Consider the following 21,011-nt stretch of genomic DNA (forward strand, 5'->3'; position numbering starts at 1 on the left):
GGAGAGAGGAAGGGGAGTCTTCTGTATCCCGTGCCCTGTCTGCCGGTTGGGCCTGTCCCAGGGAAGGTAGGGTGTGATTCCAGCGGTCTATCTCCCTCCCGCACTCCCTGGTACTCCTCAAGGTACTCACCTCCTCCCGGAGCTCTGCCACTAAGCGGAGCTCCTCGACCTGGGCGCACCTCCCGCAGGTGTGCTCGCCGCTGCCTTCCGACACCGGCGTCAGAGCAGGGCACACCCTGCAGCCCGATGCCTCGGGTGGAGCGTGCGCCCACCGCAGCTCTGTCTGGGAGGCTGCGTCAGTCGCGGCGGGTGCAGAGCTGCTAATGTCTAACTGGGACTTGTACTGAAGTTCAAGACGCAGATCATAACCCCATGCTAAGGGTCACATTATGACAAAAGACCAGCCTGTGGGCCATCTTCTGAATGACAAACTCATATTACTCTTCTTACTCATTAATAGCTAAAAATTCTCAGTTTACAATTATGACCAAATGGTAGTTTGAGCTGCTCACTAATCACAGAATGACTCTGTACTGAGCTAATGGTAGATTCTCACTGATCTTTACCTGAATGACAAGGAAAAGTTTACTTAAGGTTACCTTATCCTATTCACTGGGACATCTTGCCTCATGTCTAAAGTAATATTTAACCTCTCAGTTGCCAAATGATGCTTTGGAATGTGGGCTGATTGATCTTAATTACCATGTGTCCTTTTCCTATGTTGTGATGAAATGCATAATAATAAACTGTTTAGATACACTAGTTGATTGGGTAACATACATTCATCTTAGCTGAAGTGTATATTCCCTTAGAAGTCTTCTGTTGTGACAAAGACGTGCTTTCGTCTGAACAGTTCTGCTCAGATTGCACAGGAAAAAGAACTTGGCTCATAAAAATGTATTTTGTCATCCGTATGTAAATGCTGTATTTTCAGGACCTGAAAATATAAGGAATTATTTAGAGCTGTCAGTAGGGGGAATGACTGGATGATTTAATTGGTCTCTTCCATGTCTGATTCTTAAGATTTCATGAATACAGATGAAAATGTAAGAAGTATGCAAAAATGTATTTTGCACTCTCATCTTTCATTAGTTTGATCCTTTTCAGTCAAGGGCATAGAAATTCCATAATTATGGCAACTGAAGAACAGGTGTATTAATCAAGATCGTATAGGCAGAGCGAAGGGAAAAAAAACCTAAATTTGTCCTTTACTCTTTTTCCCCACCTCTGCTTTTCTCTGCTTCAGACCTTTACTTTATATTCACTCTAATTTCCAGATACCATTTTAAAGCACAATAAGGCTTCTTCATATGAAAACCAGTGCAAAAAAAAATTTTTTTTTTAAACTCTAAGACACAAGCTCAGGAAATTATGTAATCACTATGCAGTTTTTAGATGTAAGAATAATTTTCTTACTCTTAAGGGGATTGCTGACAAGTTTGAGAAGAGCAGATACCCAAGTAATTCGCTAACTTAGTAAACTGTCATTAGCTATCTGATATAGTCATCTACTTTTCAAATTTTTTGAGCGTATTTATTCTGTAGTTTATCCCAATGAATAAAGCAGGCAGCTATAGACTTGTCATGAAAGTAGTCCCTTTTTTGTGTTGAGGGTAGCCTCTCCACACAATTCATACATTAGCAGCTACTGGAGAGATATAGTGTTTGGTGGAAGGAGTCTGAAAGAACCTGTCTGTGCTGGTTTTGGCTGGGGTAGAGTTAATTTCCTTCGTAGTAGCTAGTGTGGGGCTATGTTTTGGATTTGTGCTGGAAACAGCGTTGATAAAGCAGGGATGGTTTAGTTATTGATGAGCAGTGCTTACACAGAGTCAAGGCCTTCTCTGCTTCTCACCCCACCCCACCAGCGAGTAGGCTGGGGGTGCACAAGAAGTTGGGACGGGACACAGCCAGGACAGCTGACCCCGACTGACCAAGGGGATATCCTATACCATACAATGTCATGCTCAGCACATAAAGCTGGGGGAAGAAGAAGGAAAGGGGGGACATTCGGAGTAATGACGTTTGTCTTCCCAAGTAACCGTTACGCGTGATGGAGCCCTGCTTTCCTGGAGATGGCTGAACACCTGCCTGCCCATGGGAAGCAGTGAATGAATTCCTTGTTTTGCTTTGCTTGCCTGCGTGGCTTTTGCTTGACCTATTAAACTGTCTTTATCTCAACCCATGAGTTTTCTCACTTTTACCCTTCTGATTCTCTCCCCCACCCCACCTGGGGGGAGTGAGTGAGTGGCTGTGTGGTGCTTAGTTGCCAGCTGGGCTTAAACCACGACACTGTCATTCACTTTAAGGAAAAGCATTAAAAAGATATGATGTCTTTATTTTTCTTCGTGGTTAGCTCTGTATGCATTTATGTTGGGGTGGTTTTGTCTGCTTTGATTGCATATGTCTCTGTATGGATGACAAGTCAGGACTGATTATCTTTCTATAATTGTTGTTCTTCCTAGGGGAAAAAAATCTTCCTGTTAATTTTGTGAATTTCATTATTACTACTGGGTATTGTAAAACAGGCTCCATGAATCTTGTTTTCTATTCTCTTGATACAGTAAGGATGGAATAATACATTCCATATTTGAAACTGGATGCATATCCCTTACATCTATCTTTATTTTATTCAACTAATTTTGAACCTACCACATCTTATCCTTTGGCACTTGTTTTATTTGTATATGGGAGATAGAGTCATCTTGGATAGCAGCGTCCTTTTTCTGACAACACTGCAGAGAATGCAGTCAACATGCTCACTACAGAATTTACTTTTCACTGTCATATCCTCAGCAGTATGATCTCTCTCTGCATCATGATCTGAGAGTTACACATTCTTCAAAAACGAAGCCATAGCACACTGTGTGTGACACTGTCACTTCTAGCCAAATGGGAATTATCACTGCAAATATGACCAATGTTTTAATGTCCAAAGGCTACATACGGCACCACATAGAAAGAATGAATTAAGTTGGCAGATCCTTCAGTATTTTTCCGTGTTGAATATTTTCTTTATTTTTTTTCATGTAGAATTGTTTCAATGTTAAGCTTAACTGTAACTCTGCTTTTAGTTCTACTTATACTTACATGTGTGGCTAAATCCTCCTGTTATGTTGTCTAAAATCAAACAGTCCATTCCAGTTGTGGGTGTTCCTAAGTTAAACAACCCGCTCCATTTTTAATACCTGAAAGCTGAGATAGATATCTTGAAATGGTGTTTGTTCATATGTGAATTAATTACAGATTTCTATATAAAAATATAAGCAAAACTTAAAGCAAAATTCCTGAGAGTTATACAATAATTACTGTGCCAGCCTCAAAGTTTTTGAACTAAAGCAGAGATAACTTCAAATATTGAGCCTCACCACCTGGATTTTAGAGCAGCAATTATTATCATGATCTTTCTCTGCTGTCAAAAGAGGGGAAAAAAGAACAGAGGATCTGTCTCCTGTTTGTTTCACTGAAAGAGAAGTTGACAGGCTCAGAACTCCTGTCTGGTTAGGATCTTTTATGTGCCAGTACTTTCTGTGGCAAGAGCAGTTCTTATTCATTTTTCTTTCATTTTGCATGTCATCTGCATCTCAGAAAAGCTATCTAGTGTTTGTTGTCTATATCAATATTACATTTCATAGGCTATTGCAGAACTGTACTCTCTTCTACCTGTGATTTAATATGCGATCAGCTTTTTTCCCCAACATAAATATTTTTTTTTCTTCTTCAATGCAACAAACTATTCACTTACCATGAAACTGTAGGAGCACTAAGTGTTTGCATATCATTTGTCAAAAAAAGGAAAAGGAAAATAATGCAATTGGAATCAGCTCTCATGTTAATCAGGAAAAAATGTAGCACTCATTTCCAGGACATTACATATGGTGAGAGGATCTAAAACTCCATCATCTTCTATACTGTCTTCTTGTGATTTGTGATATACGACACAAAATATTCACTTCGGTCTAGCATAAATGTTTTTTATGGTGGTGCTATTCAAAGCTCTAGTTCACAGAGTAATACTCAGACATTGCAATCTCAGCTTTTCCCCTTAAAAACAAGAGCAACGTAATCCTCCTGGCTGTGCAGAAAAGCTTTTATGTGCAAGTCAAGTGTAATTAATTTATATAGCCTGGATACCTCACTTGGAAAAGGGTGAGCATAATCCTCCTTCGCCACCTCCTCAGGCGCCAGTGTAGGACAGTGAGTACCAGATCTGTACTGCTCTGGGTGTCCTTTTAGCACCCCTTAGAAGAGACCTTTGTGTGTACGCAGCTGCTCACACCTCTAAGCAGACAAAAATGAATAAATACAACAAGTGATGGGAACAGCCAGCTTTCATAAATGTTTTTTCTAGAGCAGAGTGTTCTTGCTGCTTCTGGTAATGGAAGGGACAAAGAGGAGCTGTTCTCGTTAGGGACCTGCTGACCCCACACCCTCTGATGGCCTTAAATAGCATACGGAAAATGGGAAGAGGCTCTCTGAGCCCAGAGATTTATTCACCACTACATTATCAGAGCTCTCTAGATTGCTGAAAAACAGCAAAGAGTAACCGGTACACAAAGACTTCACAGAAAAGTGGGTTAGAGATCACAGAATCACAGAATCACTAAGGTTGGAAAAGACCTGTAAAATCATGAAGTCCAACCATCAACTAACACCACCATGCCCATTAAACCATGTCCCACAATGCCACATCCACACGTTCCTTGAACGCCTCCAGTGATGGTGATTCCGCCACTTCCCTGGGCAGCTTATTCCAGTGTCTCACCACTCTCTCAGTAAAGAACTTTTTCCTAATATCCAGTCTGAACCTCCCCTGGCGCAACTTGAGACCATTTCCTCTTGTCCTGTCACTAGTCGCTTGGGAGAAGAGACCAACACCCACCTCTCTGCAACCCCCTTTCAGGTAATCGTAGAGAGTGATGAGGTTTCCCCTCAGCCTCCTCTTCTCCACACTGAAGAACTCCAGTTCCTTCAGCCGCTCCTCATAAGACTTGTGCTCCAGACCCCTCACCAGCTTCGTCGCCCTTCTCTGGACACGCTAGCAGATGCAGCAGATTGCCTCGGATGTCACCTTACAAGGTACTGACTTGCGATCTGCAGGATGTTTGGCATTCCCATATCCCGAGCAGTGTTCATATAACACCAATATGTGAAGCCTCGTTAAAGATGTGAAGTTCTTGCTAGGACTGGGACCCTGCGAAGCTTGCCTAGAGCTTCCAGTTGTATCAGTTTTGGACTGGCTTAATAAATTAACTGACTTGATACTGCAATCCACTTGAGTTAAATGGCTAATTTGCAAGGCTTAGAATGTGCTATGGTTATGAAGGCTTAAGCAATTCTTTCACACAAAAAATGCAAACAGGTACAAATAAGTATTAAAAATATTTTACCATTATGTTCTGTGAATGCTTCTGAAAACATTCATTCAAGAACTGTGTGAGTATGGGTAGGTTTCCTATAAAACTTGCAGACTGCTTAGTGATGATGAGTCTTTATATTACTAAAAAGTCCTTGTCTTTTCAAGAACCTAGAAATACCCTGCAGTGCATATGTACAGAACTTCAAAAGCATTTTATTTAATCAGCACCTCATGGGGTAACAGGTAAGGAATTTTATATGCATATTAAAGTGCAGTTTCCTTTAGGAATTATGATGTATTCCTGATGAATACTGAAATTCTGAGAGAGCTCATCAAACCTCCTTTCCTGTAGTTCTCATATTCACTGAATGAGTTTCAATTGCCTGTCTTGCTGCAAAGCCCATGTGTCTAAAGTAAAGCACACATGAAAGATGAGATCATTCCCTAGCCTTCATCTGAGTGTACCCATTCACATCTGAAACATAATAATCTTGCCTTGTCCAGATTATTCCATAATGTGTTTTGGTATTCACTAGTTTTGCACTACAGCAATTGGTGCATCAGCTCTTCTAACTAATTAACTCCAAAAAAATACAAACGTTTATCGTTCTATCTCATTTCTGTAGCTGGGGAGTGCAGCTCTGACAGCCTTCCTGAAATCAGAGCATTGTTTCTTAAATCATAAGAACAAAGCTTTCAGAGAAGCAGATAAAGACAGCCACAGCAGGGATTCTCAAACCTGACGTGTTGCTGTGGGTGTCTTGCAGCACTGCTGCTAAGGGAATACCTGCCAGCATGTGCGTGGTCTTTGGCCCACTTGGACCAAAACCAATTCTTTAGCCTAAGTGAGGGACTAAGTTGTAATATTTACTCTCTGACATTTAGTAGGCATGTTTGGGGTTGTTCTCTCAGGTTCTTTCTGAAGGAAACCAGTCTAGTCCACCATAAACATCCTGATAACATTGTCAGCATACAGTATTTATAGATAATTACCAACAATGCATGATGCTACTTTTTAATCTTATGTTCTGTCAAGTAGTCAAGAAAACTGAGTCTCTGGGGTTATCTCACGCTGTTGCCGGATATAGCTATATGGATCAGAGGCAAAACGTCAGCACTGCTTTGTCAAGAGTCTCTGAGGTGAATGTAGGCTGAGAAACACAGAGAATCAGATACAGCTGATGACCAGGAGCTTAAATTTCTTTCATCAGTTCTTTGCAGCTTCCATTATGATGACCTTTCAAGTTTATGGAACATACTGGCAGACATATTTGGCAATATATGACCACATGAGCAGCCTAAAGTAGAATGCTTGGAATATGAAGAATAAACATTTGTTACACTTCATTACAATGCTTGTTTTTTTCCTCTCTGCTTAACAGTACATAACAGAAAGATACTTTTTCTTGAGAAAAGTTAGGAAAAAAATGTAAAGGCAATCATGTGTCTAATTTGTTCACATACTTACTGCAATTAGACATTCAGATCGGACAGTTGCACATGAAATAACTGTAATCAGCTCCTTGTGCATCCCATAAGCAGCTAGCCCCTATCTTCATGCAATCATAGTAAATCCACATGCAAATTAAATTCAGAGTTACAATCTGCTATTCCAGCATGTGATGGTCTTCCAGGTCTTCCTGAAAGCTGGTCTGGTCTGTTAAAGGTAACCAATAACATTGTCCAGCCAATGGAAGCATATCAGCCATGACCACTTGCGTCTGAATGTTTGTCAGGGTTGTGCTTGTACTAATGAGTATAACATCAACATAGTCTCACTCATTCTCAGCTTTATTTATTGACTACTTAAATTTGCATGAAAGAATCACCTATATTCTTTGGCAGCTTCTGGGACACAAAAAGCCTTAGGCTGGATGTAACCTTTTCAAGTTCTGCCTTTCAAATAAATCCATCATGAATTCACTTTCCTTTTCTTCTAAAAATATCAAGGGGGAGCTGTTGGAACTGAGCTGATTTCCCCAGTACACAAATACACTGAGCTTAGAACAAAATGATCTTGTAGGATCCTACTGAGCTTGTAGGATCAAGTTGCATGTGCATGACTTTCTTCAGGGCAGGCTTGGACAGCACTATGAAGTCTCAGATCACAAAATGCCATTGCTTTCTATTATAAAATGGATATAGAAGAACTTGTAATTTTCTGTTGCAATTTCTTCAAGACTACACAAATTCTGCCTGTGTTAGAGAGAGCAGCTGGCAAAACTGTATGCGTTCTGAAGACTCTAAAGATTCCCCAAGCATCTACATGTACTGCGGACAAAAACCTACCTCTAGGTCCTGAAGCATTTAAGTATGTGATGTGGATTTTGCCCTTCTTCTTGCAAAGAAATACGTGGCCCAAACAACAGGCACTATTGCTTTTTGGGGGAGGAAGGACTGGTGCTGGTGGAGAAGAAGTTCTACTTTGCTCAGCCTAAATAATGATCTTTGGTCTCGGGCTAAATAAACCTTTCCCTATTTTTAGCAATAAAAAGTTTTCAATGCTATTTCTATGTATGCTAAGAGACATTTTTGTCCTAAAATGCCTTATTCTCAGTGCTGTGCAAGGTGCCAAATGTATGAAAGAAAATCTTTTTTCCAAGCCCTTATAGCTATGAGACTAGATACAGAAGAGAAAAATAAACTTCTCTGGTGATCTTTGTGAGGAGGTAGCAAGTCCAAGGAAGATCACTTGGTCTAAAATTGTTAACTGGAAGTACAGATGAAAAAGAGTTTTAAACTATTAAATTGCGCTGCCACTGAGTAGCCCCTTTGCCTGACACTGCTGGAAACTTTCAACAGTCCAAATGAGTTGAAACTCAGTTGTAAATGTTTCTTATTTAATGGATATTCTTAAAATTAAGAAGTTTGGGTTTTTTAAGAGTGAATAGTTGTATGTGAGCAAATACATTTGTTTGCAGTGGTGCTATAGGATCACAGAATAGCTGAGGTTGGAAGAGATCTCAAGAGCTCAGCAAGTCCAACTCTTCTGCTCAGAGCAGGGTCAACTAAAGCAGGTCACTCAGGTTGCATCTCCATTTGTTTTGTTAATTCTTTTTTGGTCTTTTTAAGAAAAAAGTAAAGATTTTAAATAGTAATACTTCTAATGAAACCAGAACCTTGTAAAAAGGATATATGAATGAGAGGAGAATAAGCCCCTAATTAACGAACTCTGTATCTCTTGTATTTCATTATACTTGCTTATGTTCACTAGATGGCTTTAGGTAACTTTATTTTGGAGTCATGCTATAATGTATAGTGTAAATTCTGGACTGTTGGTGTGAATAACAGTATCAATACTTACTTTGATAAATAGTTTTATCTCATAGCCTCTGCTTTGGAATTGCTGAATATACAGCCCAGCAGTTCAAGTGCCTATTTGAGGTTAACTTGAAACCAATCTGAGGTTGTTAGGGCTCATGTGTAAAGTAAATAAAAGTTATCCTGGCCATCTGATACTACCTGCCATTTTCCTTGTATCTCCTGGCATAAACAGGGGCACTTAGCCACATGATACCCTTTCTGTTCTTTTTTCCTGAGGCTTTTCAGGTCACTGATATTGCTGTCTATAACAATGTAATGAAATATTGGCAGGACAGGTTTTTTAAATGTCCTTCATTGTACCCTTCCCATCTTAAATGTGAAGACATCCTATGGATCAATTCCCTCTCTTTATGATTGTAGAGGTTCTCTTTGCTTATGCATGGTATTACTGGGGGAGGAAAAAATTGAGCAATTGTCAATATGAAAAAGCAATGGCTATATTTATAGCTGCCTTAGTACCTCTTAGCAGAAAGAAACAAATGCATTTTAATCATCCAGGTCTCTGGGTTTGCCATAACCCTTGTGATAGAACTGACAGACTATTTTTAATATTTTACTATGTTAGATTCTGAATTTTAAGTTTAGATAAGGTACAAAACAATAGAATTTTTCAAACAGTTAACGAGGCTTGAAGCTTTTGGTATTTTTTGAAAAGTGAACAGTATTTTACACAGTTAATAGAGGATGTGAAACACACAGTACAGAAACTATTTATATTTTAAAGTAATTCAAATACCGTGGCAGCATCCATAAGGTTATTTGCTCAATGACTTGTCTTTCATAATCCTGTTTATCTGTATAGGACTCTATTAGGTTCACTGAGGGTAGAGTTTGGTTTCAGCATTTTTTTTTCCTTTTTTCTAAGTTTTATAACCTACATGGATTGTCTGCTCAGCTGATTAAACAGTTGTTATACACAGCTCGGGTTCCAAATTTCTGTCACTTACAGACTCTTCTTTTAACATCTGTAGGTTGCTGCTCCCTAAATTTTTGGGCAATCTCTTAACACTTACTTCTTGCATGATCCTTTGTAGTATTTCAGTGTGTTCAGCCAGTGGGGTTTCTATGGATCTATAAACAAGCATCCGTCTGTGAGAGGATATATGAAAGTAATATCTATCTGTATATATGAACTGTATCTGTAGTTCAGTAATACAATAGGTCATAGAATCATTTATAATCATCAACTCCAACAATTACCAAACACTGCCAAGTCCTCCACTAAACCATGTCCCTAAGCACCACATCCACATATCTGTTAAATACCTCCAGGGATGGTGACTCAACCACCTCCCTGGGAAACCTGTTCCAATGCTTGACAACCCTTACGGAGAAGAAATTTTTCCTAATATCTAATCTAAAACTCCCCTGGTGCAACTTGAGGCCATTTCCTCCTGTCCTATGGGTTGTAACTTTGGAGAAGAGACCGACACCCACCTTGCTGCAGCCTCCTTTCAGGTAGCTGTAGAGTGCGATGAAGTCCCCCCTCAATCTTCTCTTCTCCAGACTGAACAACCCCAGTTCCCTCAGCCGCTCCTCATAAGAGGATGGCCAGGATGCCATTGGCCTTCTTGGCCACCTGGGCACACTGCTGGCTCATCTTCAGCCGGCTGTCGACCAACACCCCCAGGTCCTTTTCTGCAGGGCAGCTTTCCAGCCACTCATCCCCAAGCCTGTAGTGTTGCATGGGGTTATTGTGACCCAAGTGCAGGACCCGGCACTTGGCCTTGTGGAACCTCATCCAATTGGCCTCAGCCCATCGATCCAGCCTGTCCAGATCCCTCTGCAGAGCCTTCCTACCCTCCAGCAGATCAACACTCCCGCCCAACTTGGTGACATCTGCCAACTTGCTGAGGGTGCACTCGATCCCCTCATCCAGATCATTGATAAAGATCTTAAACAAGACTGGCCCCAATGCTGAGCCCTGGGGAACACCACTTGTGACCGGCCACCAACCGGATTTAACTCCATTCACCACAACGCTTTTGGGCCCAGCCATCCAGCCAGTTTTTTACCCAGCAAAGAATGCGCCCATCCAAGCCATGAGCAGCCGGTTTCTCCAGGAGGATGCTGTACAAAACAGCGTCAAAGGCTTCACTAAAGTGCAGGTAACCATCATCCACAGCCTTTCTGTCATCCACTAAGTGGGTCATACTGTCATAGAGGAGATCAGGTTAGTCAAGCAGGACCCACCTTTCCTAAACCCACGCTGACTGGTCCTCATTGCCTGGTTGTCCTATATGTGCTGTGTGATGGCACTCAAGAGCCTCTGCTCCATAACCTTCCCTGGCACCAAGGTCAGACAGGCCTGTAGTTCTCTGGATCCTCCTTACAGCTCTTCTTGAAGATGGGCGTCACATTTGCTAACCTCCAGTCAGCTGAGACCTCCCCAGTTAGCCAGGACTGCTGGTAGATGATGGAAAGTGGCTCGGTGAGCACTTCCGCCAGCTCTGTCAGTACCCTTGGGTGGATCCCAGCCAGCCCCATAGACTTGTGTGTGTCTAAGTGGTGCAGCAGGTCGCTAACCATTTCCCCTTGGATTGTGGGGGCTTCGTTCTGCTTCCCATCCCTGTCTTCCAGCTCAGGAGGCTGGGTGCCCCGAGAACAACTGGTCTTACTATTAAAGACTGAGCAAAGACCTCAGCCTTTTCCTCATCCTTTGTCACTACATTTCCCCTTGCATCCAATAAAGGATGAAGATTCTCCTTAGCCTTCCTTTTGTTGCTGATGTATTTATAGAAACATGTTTTATTGTCTTTTACAGCCGTCGCCAGGTTAAGTTCTAGTTGGGCTTTGGCCCTTCTGATTTTCTCCCTGCAAAACCTCACGACATCCTTGTAGTCCTCCTGAGTTGCCTGCCCCTTCTTCCAAAGGTCACAAACTCTCTTTTTTTTCCTGAGTTCCAGCCAAAGCTCTCTTTTCAGCCAGGCTGGTCTTCCTCCCCGCCGGCTCATCTTTTGGCACATGGGGACTGCCTGCTCCTGCACCTTTAAGACCTCCTTCTTGAAGAGTGTCCAGCCTTCCTGGACCCCTTTGCCCTTCAGGACTGCCTCCCAAGGAACTTTGTCCACCAGGCTCCTGAACAGGCCAAAGTCAGCCCTCCAGAAGTCCAGGGTAGCAGTTCTGCTGACCCTCTCCTTACTTCTCTAACAATCAAAACTTTTATCATTTCATGATCACTATGCCCGACACGGTCTCCTACCATCCCATCCCCCAAAAGTCCTTCTCTGTTCACAAACAACAGGTCCAGCGGGGCACCTTCCCTAGTTGGCTCAGCCACCAGCTGTTTCAGGAAGTTATCATCTGCAAACTCCAGGGACCTCCTAGACTGTTTTCTCTCGGCTGTGTTATATTTCCAGCAGACATCTGGTAAGTTGAAGTCCCCCACAAGAACAAGGGCTAGCGATCATGAGACTTCTCCCAGCTGCTTATAGAATATTTCATGTCTCCTCATCCTGCCTGGGTGGTCTGGAACAGAATCCCACCATGTTAGCTGCCTTGTTGGCCTTCCCCCGGATTCTTACCCACAGACACTCAACCCTATCGTCACCATCGTTAGCCTCTAGACAATCAAAACACTCCCTGGCACACAGGGCTACCTCACCACCTCTCCTTCCTTGCCCGCCCCTTCTGAAGAGTTTGTAGCCTTCCAGTGCGGCACTCCAGTTGTCTGAGTCGTCCCACCATGTTTCTGTGATGGCTACTGTATCATAGTTTTCCAGCTGCACAATGGCTTCCAGCTCTTTCTGCTTGTTGCCCATGATGCGGGCATTGATGTTGATGCATTTCAGCTGGGCTATTGATCCTGCCACCTCTTTTGGGAGGAGAAGCCTTAATTCCTATGTGACTGCCGTCAGGTGCTTCCATAGTTTCTAGCACATCAGCAAACCCTACATCATTGCTACCCTGTGGATCTCCATCCCCAACCTCCACTGAGATGGCTAAGGTGCTGCACACGTTAGTACAAGGATATTTCAGATGTGCTCCAGTGTACTCTGCACATCATGGAGGAGACTGAAGGACCTTGCTAGCACACCATCCCTCAAACATTGGCTTGCCACCCCATGGCTTATCATCAGTGAGCCTGAGTTTATCCCTTTCCACCTTCAAATCTAGTTTAAAGCTCTTTAGATGAGCCCTGCTGACTCTTGCGCAAAGAACCTTTTCCTCTTTGAGAAAGGTGTACCCCATCTGTCGCCAGCAGGCCTACTGTCATGTAGACTGACCCATGATCAAAAGACCCAAAATTCTGCTAGTGACACCAGTCTCAGGTATTGATCAGATGGGTCCTCCTGGTTTTTCCAACATCATTCGCTGCAACAGGAAGGACAGAGGAAAAAAACACTTGTGCTCCTGATCCCTTAACCCGTCATCCCAAGGCTCTGAAGTCTCTTTTGAATGACCTTGGACTTCTTATTGCAACCTCAGCGCTGCCTACATGAAAAAGCAATAATGGATAGTAATCTGAGGCCCGTACCAGGGTAGGAAGTTTTCTCATTACCTCTTTAACCCAGGCCCTAGGGAGACAGCAGACTTCTCTAAGAAGTGGGTCCAGTCTGCATATTGGGCCTTCTGTTCCCCTCAGAAGAGAAGCTCGTATGACAATGACCTGTCTTTTTTTCTTAATGGAAGTGGTTTTGATGCGGGGTGTAGGCTGACTAACCTTGGTGACACCTCCAAGCTAGGTAAACCATTGTCCTCGTCATTTTTTGCTTCCACTTGCAAAGTCTCATATCCATTGTACCAGGGCACCTGGGAAGGTGGCATAGTCACAGAGGAGACACGCCTGCCGCGCTGGGTAGGAACTTATTGCCATGGTTCCCTATCCCTTAAGTCACCATGTTCTGCTGGATGGAGAGAGGACAGGGAATCCTCCCTATCATGTGTCTTGTCTGCCTGATGGGCCTGTCCCAGGGATGGCAGGGTGTGCTTCAGTAGTAAATCTCCTTCTCAGACTCTCCAGTACTCCTCAACCTACTCACCTCCTCCCAGAGCTCTGCCACTAAGCGGAGGACAGGGGGTCCTTTTATAAGGGGGGTGGGGCGGGGATTGGCCGCGGTTGCTCCTGGCCCCACCCAGGTCTGGTCAGCCACTCTCGCGTGAGCTGTGGGCTTCTGGCCCCTCTTTCCGCTCCCCGGGGGTTGCCCCGCTTTGGGAAACCCTCTCACGCGCGCGCTAGAGCGCTCCGCTGTGGATCATGCCGGCACCGGAGCTGCTCGCCTCGGCAACAGACTTAAAATGGTAACAGCAATAGGCTGATTCATGATACAGTAAGGCTAATTGCTGTAGCTGATACCCACTCCTCAGCTGCGAAGGCTGAGGTGCGGGAGGTTAGAAACTGAATAACGAACTGAGAACTTAGGAACCTCCGGAAGTTCCTGAAAGACTGAAGATTTAGGTAGAACATACCAAGTCTCTAATCACCCTGCTTCCTTTTCTTTTAGAGAGGAAAGATATGCTTAACCAAGATCTGCCCTTTGCTGAAGGTAGACTGAAGTGATTTTTGTCCTAATTAGTGAGAACTTCTGTTTTAGGTTATTTCTGTATATTTCTTGGAGATATTTGCAGACATCACCCTCCTTTTAATAGTTTTTCTTAAAAAGAAGGTGACAAAACTTAACTCTTTGAATAAAAGCATCTTTGTAAAAGTGAGTTTGCGGAACTTGAGGATGGTATATCTCCAATTTATTTAGAGAAGCTTGAAAGTTTAATGTTGATATCATTACTCTGTTATAAAATAATGAAAAGAAAAAAGAAAAGAAAATTATTGAGAGTTAAGTGGAGGGGGGCTCGCAGCATTGAATTTGCTCTCCATGGAAGTTTCGTCAGGTAGAACCAATCTAGTTTTGAACTCTTTACATTTTGAAAGCCTCCAAAGTACTGGTGTGTAAGAAAAACTATCTTCTCTGATAAAAGGGGGAAATCCCCACTGTAGAGAGTAAGGATTATAGAAACTCTTTTTAAGCACTATGTAGTTTTAGATCTCTTGTTGAAGGTTATCAGTAGTAGTATGAAATGAGAGATTTCCTGAGAAAATCCTAAAATATTAATGGTTTGTTAACTAAAGAACAACATGAACTTTCACCTTGTTGCACAGTGTGATTTTTTTTTTCCCTAGATAGGACAGATTTAAGTACAAATACTTGATTTTTCAACTGTTTTGTGATTACAAGAAAAATGAGACAATCTGGGGAAAAAAGCCCCAAATGACTCTAAGATGCAGATATGATAAATCTTATTAGGCTTGATGAACACTGCAGATGGGTGGATGTGTTGTACAACACTTATGAGGACTGACTGGTCTGTTCCTTATTTGACAAAGCAACACAAAAATGCCTGATATTTGTGAAAAATCTGTGGTATCAAGACACCTGGGAAAGTTATCTCTGGAAATCTTGAAAACAACTTACAGGCAATGAATGAAAAAATACTGAAGAAAATGTTGAACCTTTTAACCAAAGTCTCTAATACCTTGAGAGATACAGCAAGGTGGGAAAACTTTGGGTAAATCTACATAAGAAAGCACACAACTATTGTGTGCTTGAAGCAGAGGCCATTAAGCTATTGTTCTTTTACCCGTCTTCCAGTAAATAAAACTTCCTACTGGTAGCCACAGAACGGAAAAGAAATAAAACGGTTCTGTGAACACGGGTCTCAAGTAAGCCCTGCTTCTTATGGATTGAAGGTTAACAGGTTGAAGCGTGAGGTCTGAACAAAGCTTCTTCTACAGCTGTAGCAGCAACTAAGCTTTTCCTCCCATTTAGGTTATCTGATATTAGATGAGCAATCAACTGGACAGTTTTCCCTCTGTGGGAGTACTGGAAGACTGGTTTTCACAGAATTTTTGTGAGTTCGTTACTTTTTTTATCAGCTGTGGCTGAACTTGGGCAGTGTTCAAAGGTTATCACAGGATCTTGGGCACACATTTCCACAAAATACATTTTCCTAGGAAACCAGAATAGTAATTTCAAAGAGTAAATAGCCCAGTGTACTAGTTACAATATTCTTCGATGATGAGAACCACCGAAAAAAAAGCTCTATTTACACACTAGAGTTATTCCAGCTCAATTTACATTAGTACTGATAGTAGTTTACTTAAAACAGTTGCTGCATGCGTATTTGGATTGATAAATTGAATTAATAGTGTTGGTTATAGCAGATTGTGTTGGTTATAGCAATTCATTGACCAAGATGCAACCTACACAATATTAAAATGTTTTGTTAGAAGACAATCTGTTGGATAATTCACAGTGTAGGCTGTATTCAAAGTATGTGATTTTTGACAAAGAATTTCCATTATGTTGGTGGTAAATTCTTAATTCCTCAGATTCAAAACCCTTACCTAGAGAAGGAAGAATATCCAAAATTTAAATTCTTACTCAGTGTACCAATTTCCACAGAAACGTTTACTATGAAGCAATTTTTGTAGTTAGGTTAACAATGAAAGTCTTCTGGATCTAAGCTTAAAGGTGATGAATGAAGTAGCTGCAGAATTTTTTTAATTATGTTTACTGTTTTCCTTAAATTATCCCAAGGGCTTTGAGGAAATTTATTTGATACTATGTAGGAGTCTTGAGAAATCATCTTACAGAATCTGGAATGAGATGTCAAAGGATGGACTTAAACAGTGCTTAGAAAAGTTGACATAGATTTGTGTGGAAAAAAGGAGAAGGAAAACTGAAGCCCTGAGAATTATGTGAGCCATGAAATAAGTGTAAGAGGAGCCTGGATCCTCAGTGTCTGTATGCACTGAGATGAAAGAGTTCATACTAAAAAAACATGGTTATATCTTTGTCTGACAGCCTTTCAACAGTACAAGTGTCAGAACCTGATCCTACAGCCAGGGAGGTAGTGATTTAATATTTTATTTCTTACTAGTCTTTTGTTTCTTTCCTTCTTCCTGGTTCCTTTTAAAGGGTTTCTCTATTTGTTCAAGTAGGCTGTTATAAGTAAAGGTCGTAAGTTTGGATTGTTCCTGAGGAAACCTGGGTCTCTCTGAACCTGCAAGTGTTGTGGCATGAGAGAAAAGGCCAGATTTGTCACCTGGCAAACTGTGGCAGAGTAGCATGTGTGGTGGGTTTTTTGGGGGTCCTCTTTCAACAGGAGTTACATGCCGCAAAAGGGTAAATCTGGAACTGACTTGAAGGACATAACTTGCCACAAGTTCCTCTCTGATGGTAGCTAGAAAACAACCTTTTTTTCTTTCTACAGGTCTTGACTTACAGTTAAGAACTGACTTCTTGCCCCAGTTTTATATGCCTGTGGATCATCTCTGTAACTTGGTGAATACTGCTATTCCTACCTACTTTATTGTTTTGCTGTAAGGTAGTGGAGCAAGGGAAGGGAAACTGCCTCTAGTCAGTATGAGAAGAGCCTGTCCATGAAAATATTTTTAGTTATTCTTCTGTAAATGGCTTGCTGGCTGTATAAAATACGTGGATAATAAAGTCTTGGGGGACTGAAGCCTACCTGTTTGTTGCCATCTATTTTGATGTCTGTGAGTTTTAAGGAGCTGGTAGAGGTCCCATGACATTTAGAGCAATCAGGCTGTTGGAGCATCTTGGTGTCAGTTGGTCATCTTGCTCTCCTTAGCAGGCTGCTTCAATCGCTAAGTCAAAGCCGGGCCTTGATATGCTTGCCAGAATAATTTTGTTGCTGATCTATGTCAGATTTTCTGACATCTTGAAATACGCTATTAAAGTTTTATAGGTATAAAAACTGGATGTATTTAAAAACAAAAACAACCAAAAAACTCAGACAAACATAATTCGACAAGACATTATTTTCAGCCCACTAGAAACTGCTGCTGGCAGTAACCCCAAATTGGAAAGGTATTTGTAGTTGGCATGATGTAATTAGCAGGGCATTTCAATGTAAGAGATGTCCTTAATGATTTTTGCTGCTTTCTTTGTAATTTTTTTTTCCAATTTCTAAGAGTAAGTAGAAAAGTACTCTTAAAAATAATGATGAAACATCTCTTCTTTATTCCATTCTCAGCCTTCAAAATGTCAAGGAGAGAAAAAATTACTAATAAAATTAAAGAGGGTCTAGGAGGCCATGTATCTGAACATCTGCAGTATTTTTGCAGAAACCTTCCCGTAACAGGGTCTTTCTAGCTCTCTCTGAATATGTGTGTGTATGTTTTTTACATTCGGGGTCAGAATTACTTCTATAGAGAAGTTAGTGCTCTGGAAACTGGGTCTGTGCCTGATCAGCTTTAAATTTTAAAGAAACAGAGGCAGCAACTGATAATACAGTAGCATGTGCTTGCAGCATTACTGAGCCCTCTCAATGACAGTGTAGAAAGTACTATGTGATTTTTCCTTAATGTCTGATGAGCTTACCTGTTCTCATTATGTGAAAAATGATTGAACTACTCAAAAGTGATTAAAAATATTGTCCTGAACTCGGCTGTAGAGAATGCCGATGGGACCAATAATCTGACCCAATGTAAAAAAACAAAAATCAAACTTTTGAAATTTAGTTGTTTGACATAATTTTATTAAAAAGTATTTTTCTAGGCTTTCTTATGCAATGAAATAATAACTGTTGCAAATTAAGATGACTTACTCATTGCAAGGAGGTAGCATGCCCACTGTAAGACTGAAGACTAAGAAAACCAAATTTTTTTTGAAAAAATAGGTGGAAATAAAAGCCACCTCTAACTGAAAGAACTAAATACTTATATACTGGATACTTTGTTGATAAGACATCATATTGGGGTTTTGATTTTATGGAAAAATTGTTACTTAAGTCTTAAAATTTCTCATAAAACTGAATTTAAAAAATAATTTCACATTAAAACATCTGAGGAAGTTAAATGTTAATTTGTTTTCATGTTTACTTTTTGGTATTATATAGAAGAATCTTTTTTTTGAAAGGATACCTGAAATTCAAGTGAGACAGGAATTTTAATATCAAACCAGGAAATTCCAAGTTCACCGAAGTGATCTTTTCCTCCTTTACTGTTTTTAAGCTTCCAAGGACATGGTAATATTGTGTTTGCAAAGCAAAATATTTCAGCCAGAAAACTTTAATCCAGTCCTTCTCCTTAGTTCTGTTTCTATTTCTCTTTTTACCTACTCTTAATAATGTTTTGAGATTTAAATAGCTCTTCACAGCAGCATTGGCTGATAACTGGTTTATTTTTTTTCCCTAATGATAAGAAATGAATTAGCAAAAAACTCTGTGCTGCTTTGAAAAAATATTTAATTAAATTTTGCCTTGCTGCTAATTGCACCTAATTATATTGAAAATCAAAAGTGAAACATTTATTTTTCAATTATCGGTTTGATGTAATTACTCTCATTTGGGGCAAAGAAATGTAAATTTATTCATCTGTTTTGTTCTTCACAGTCACGTAGGTCTTCACAGACTGCAGAGAATAGTTAACACACACTGTGTGTGTATATATATTTTTATATATAGGCCATATAGGTATGAGGAATAAGTAAATTATATAAATTCCACAGGTATGAGGAAAGACTACCTGTCCTCCCAAAGAAGTTTTTCATTGCTCGCAAATCTGTGCGGTTTTCAGCTGTGGCCTTTTGATGACTTTATGGTTCAGATAATCAAGCAACAGTACTGAACCTTTTGCACATAAGCTTCACAACACTCTTTTCCTCTGCCTTTTTTTTCTTTTTTACTTTGCTAAATGTAAAAACAGTGTACAATGCAGATGACTGGTTCTAATTTCACCTTCTCAAACTAATGCTCTTGTTTACCTGGTGATTTTCCAATATCTGGGATCAATCAGCTGGTGGAATTTATTTTTTTTTTTAAAGTTGTGCTGGTTTTGGCTGGGATAGAGTTAATTTTCTTCGTAGTAGCTAGTGTGGGGCTATGTTTTGGATTTGTACTGGAAACAGTGTTGATAAAATAGGGATATTTTAGTTACTGCTGAGCAGTGCTTACACAGAGTCAAGGCCTTTTCTGCTCCTCACCCCACCCCACCAGCGAGTAGGCTGGGGGTGCACAAGAAGTTGGGAGGGGACACAGCCGGGACAGCTGACCCCAACTGACCAAAGGGATATTCCATACCATATGACGTCATGCTCAGCATATAAACTAGGGGGAAGAAGAAGGAAGGGGGGGGGACATTCAGAATAATGACGTTTGTCTTCCCAAGTGACTGTTATGTGTGATGGAGCCCTGCTTTCCTGGAGATGGCTGAACACCTGCCTGCCCATGGGAAGTAGTGAATGAATTCCTTGCTTTGCTTTGCTTGCCTGCGCAGCTTTTGTTCTACCTATTAAACTGTCTTCATCTCAACCCACGAGTTTTCTCACTTTGACTCTTTCTGATTCTCTCCCCCATCGCACCTGGGGGGAGTGAGTGAGTGGCTGTGTGGTGCTTAGTTGCCAGCTGGGCTTAAACCACAACAAAAGTATAATTGCTCTTCTGGCTTATTAGCACAGGAAGCTAATGTAGTTTGAATTTCACACCTGCTCAGAAACATAGCATCCATAGATAAAAATACTTGTTCCGCTGAAGAGAAAAGAAAAAAGAGAGAAGAGAGATTTGTGTGTTGGGCTGGACACTGTTCCCTGTCCTGATGGTATTGAATCGTTCCAGAGAGCTGACTCAGGTGTCTTGTTCCTCTTCATCAGACAATGAAGTGTTGCTCTAGTAGATCCTGGTGCACCTTTTCACATCTCAAGACATAAGGTCCTTGACAGCGTCTTTATCTAGGATGTTACAGTGATTGCTTTGCACCAGCTGGCAAGGCTCCTGGAGGCTTTCCTAGCAAAAATCACTCATTTTATTGTCCGGTGGCAGATCGTCAGTTTGATCAGAAAATATACCAGGTTGATTTGATGCTTTGTTGCTTATCCTGCAGCTCTGAAAGATTAATTTCTGGATCTATAACAGTGCAGTTGTAGAAAGAGTTTCTCAAAGGCAGCGCAAAGAGGTAATGTTTTTCCAAGTGAAGTCATAGAATCATAGAGCCATTTAGGTTGGAAAAGACCTTTAAGATCATCGAGTCCATGACTAATACTCTGTATTCAGAGAGCAACAGATCTGTTTAGAATACATTTACATTTGAATCTAATCTTCACTAGAAGATTGCATTTGAATCTCATCTACTTCTTATGTGTGTATGAGTGGAAACTACATCAGGAAACCATGGATCTAAAAAAAATTTAATTTATGATTTTAATTTGTTAGACTCTGACACCCAATTTATCTATTCCTTTCCAGATTAACACGTATCTTGTTCATCTTGGGTAGAACAGAAGCCGTGATAAGATATCATGAAAAGCTATAAAAGCATTTACTCACATTTATTCATGTGCAAATAATCTCTTCCTCAGCCCCTAAGCTTTTC

Source organism: Gavia stellata, chromosome Z, assembly GCF_030936135.1.
Source record: "Gavia stellata isolate bGavSte3 chromosome Z, bGavSte3.hap2, whole genome shotgun sequence".
NCBI lineage: Eukaryota > Metazoa > Chordata > Aves > Gaviiformes > Gaviidae > Gavia > Gavia stellata.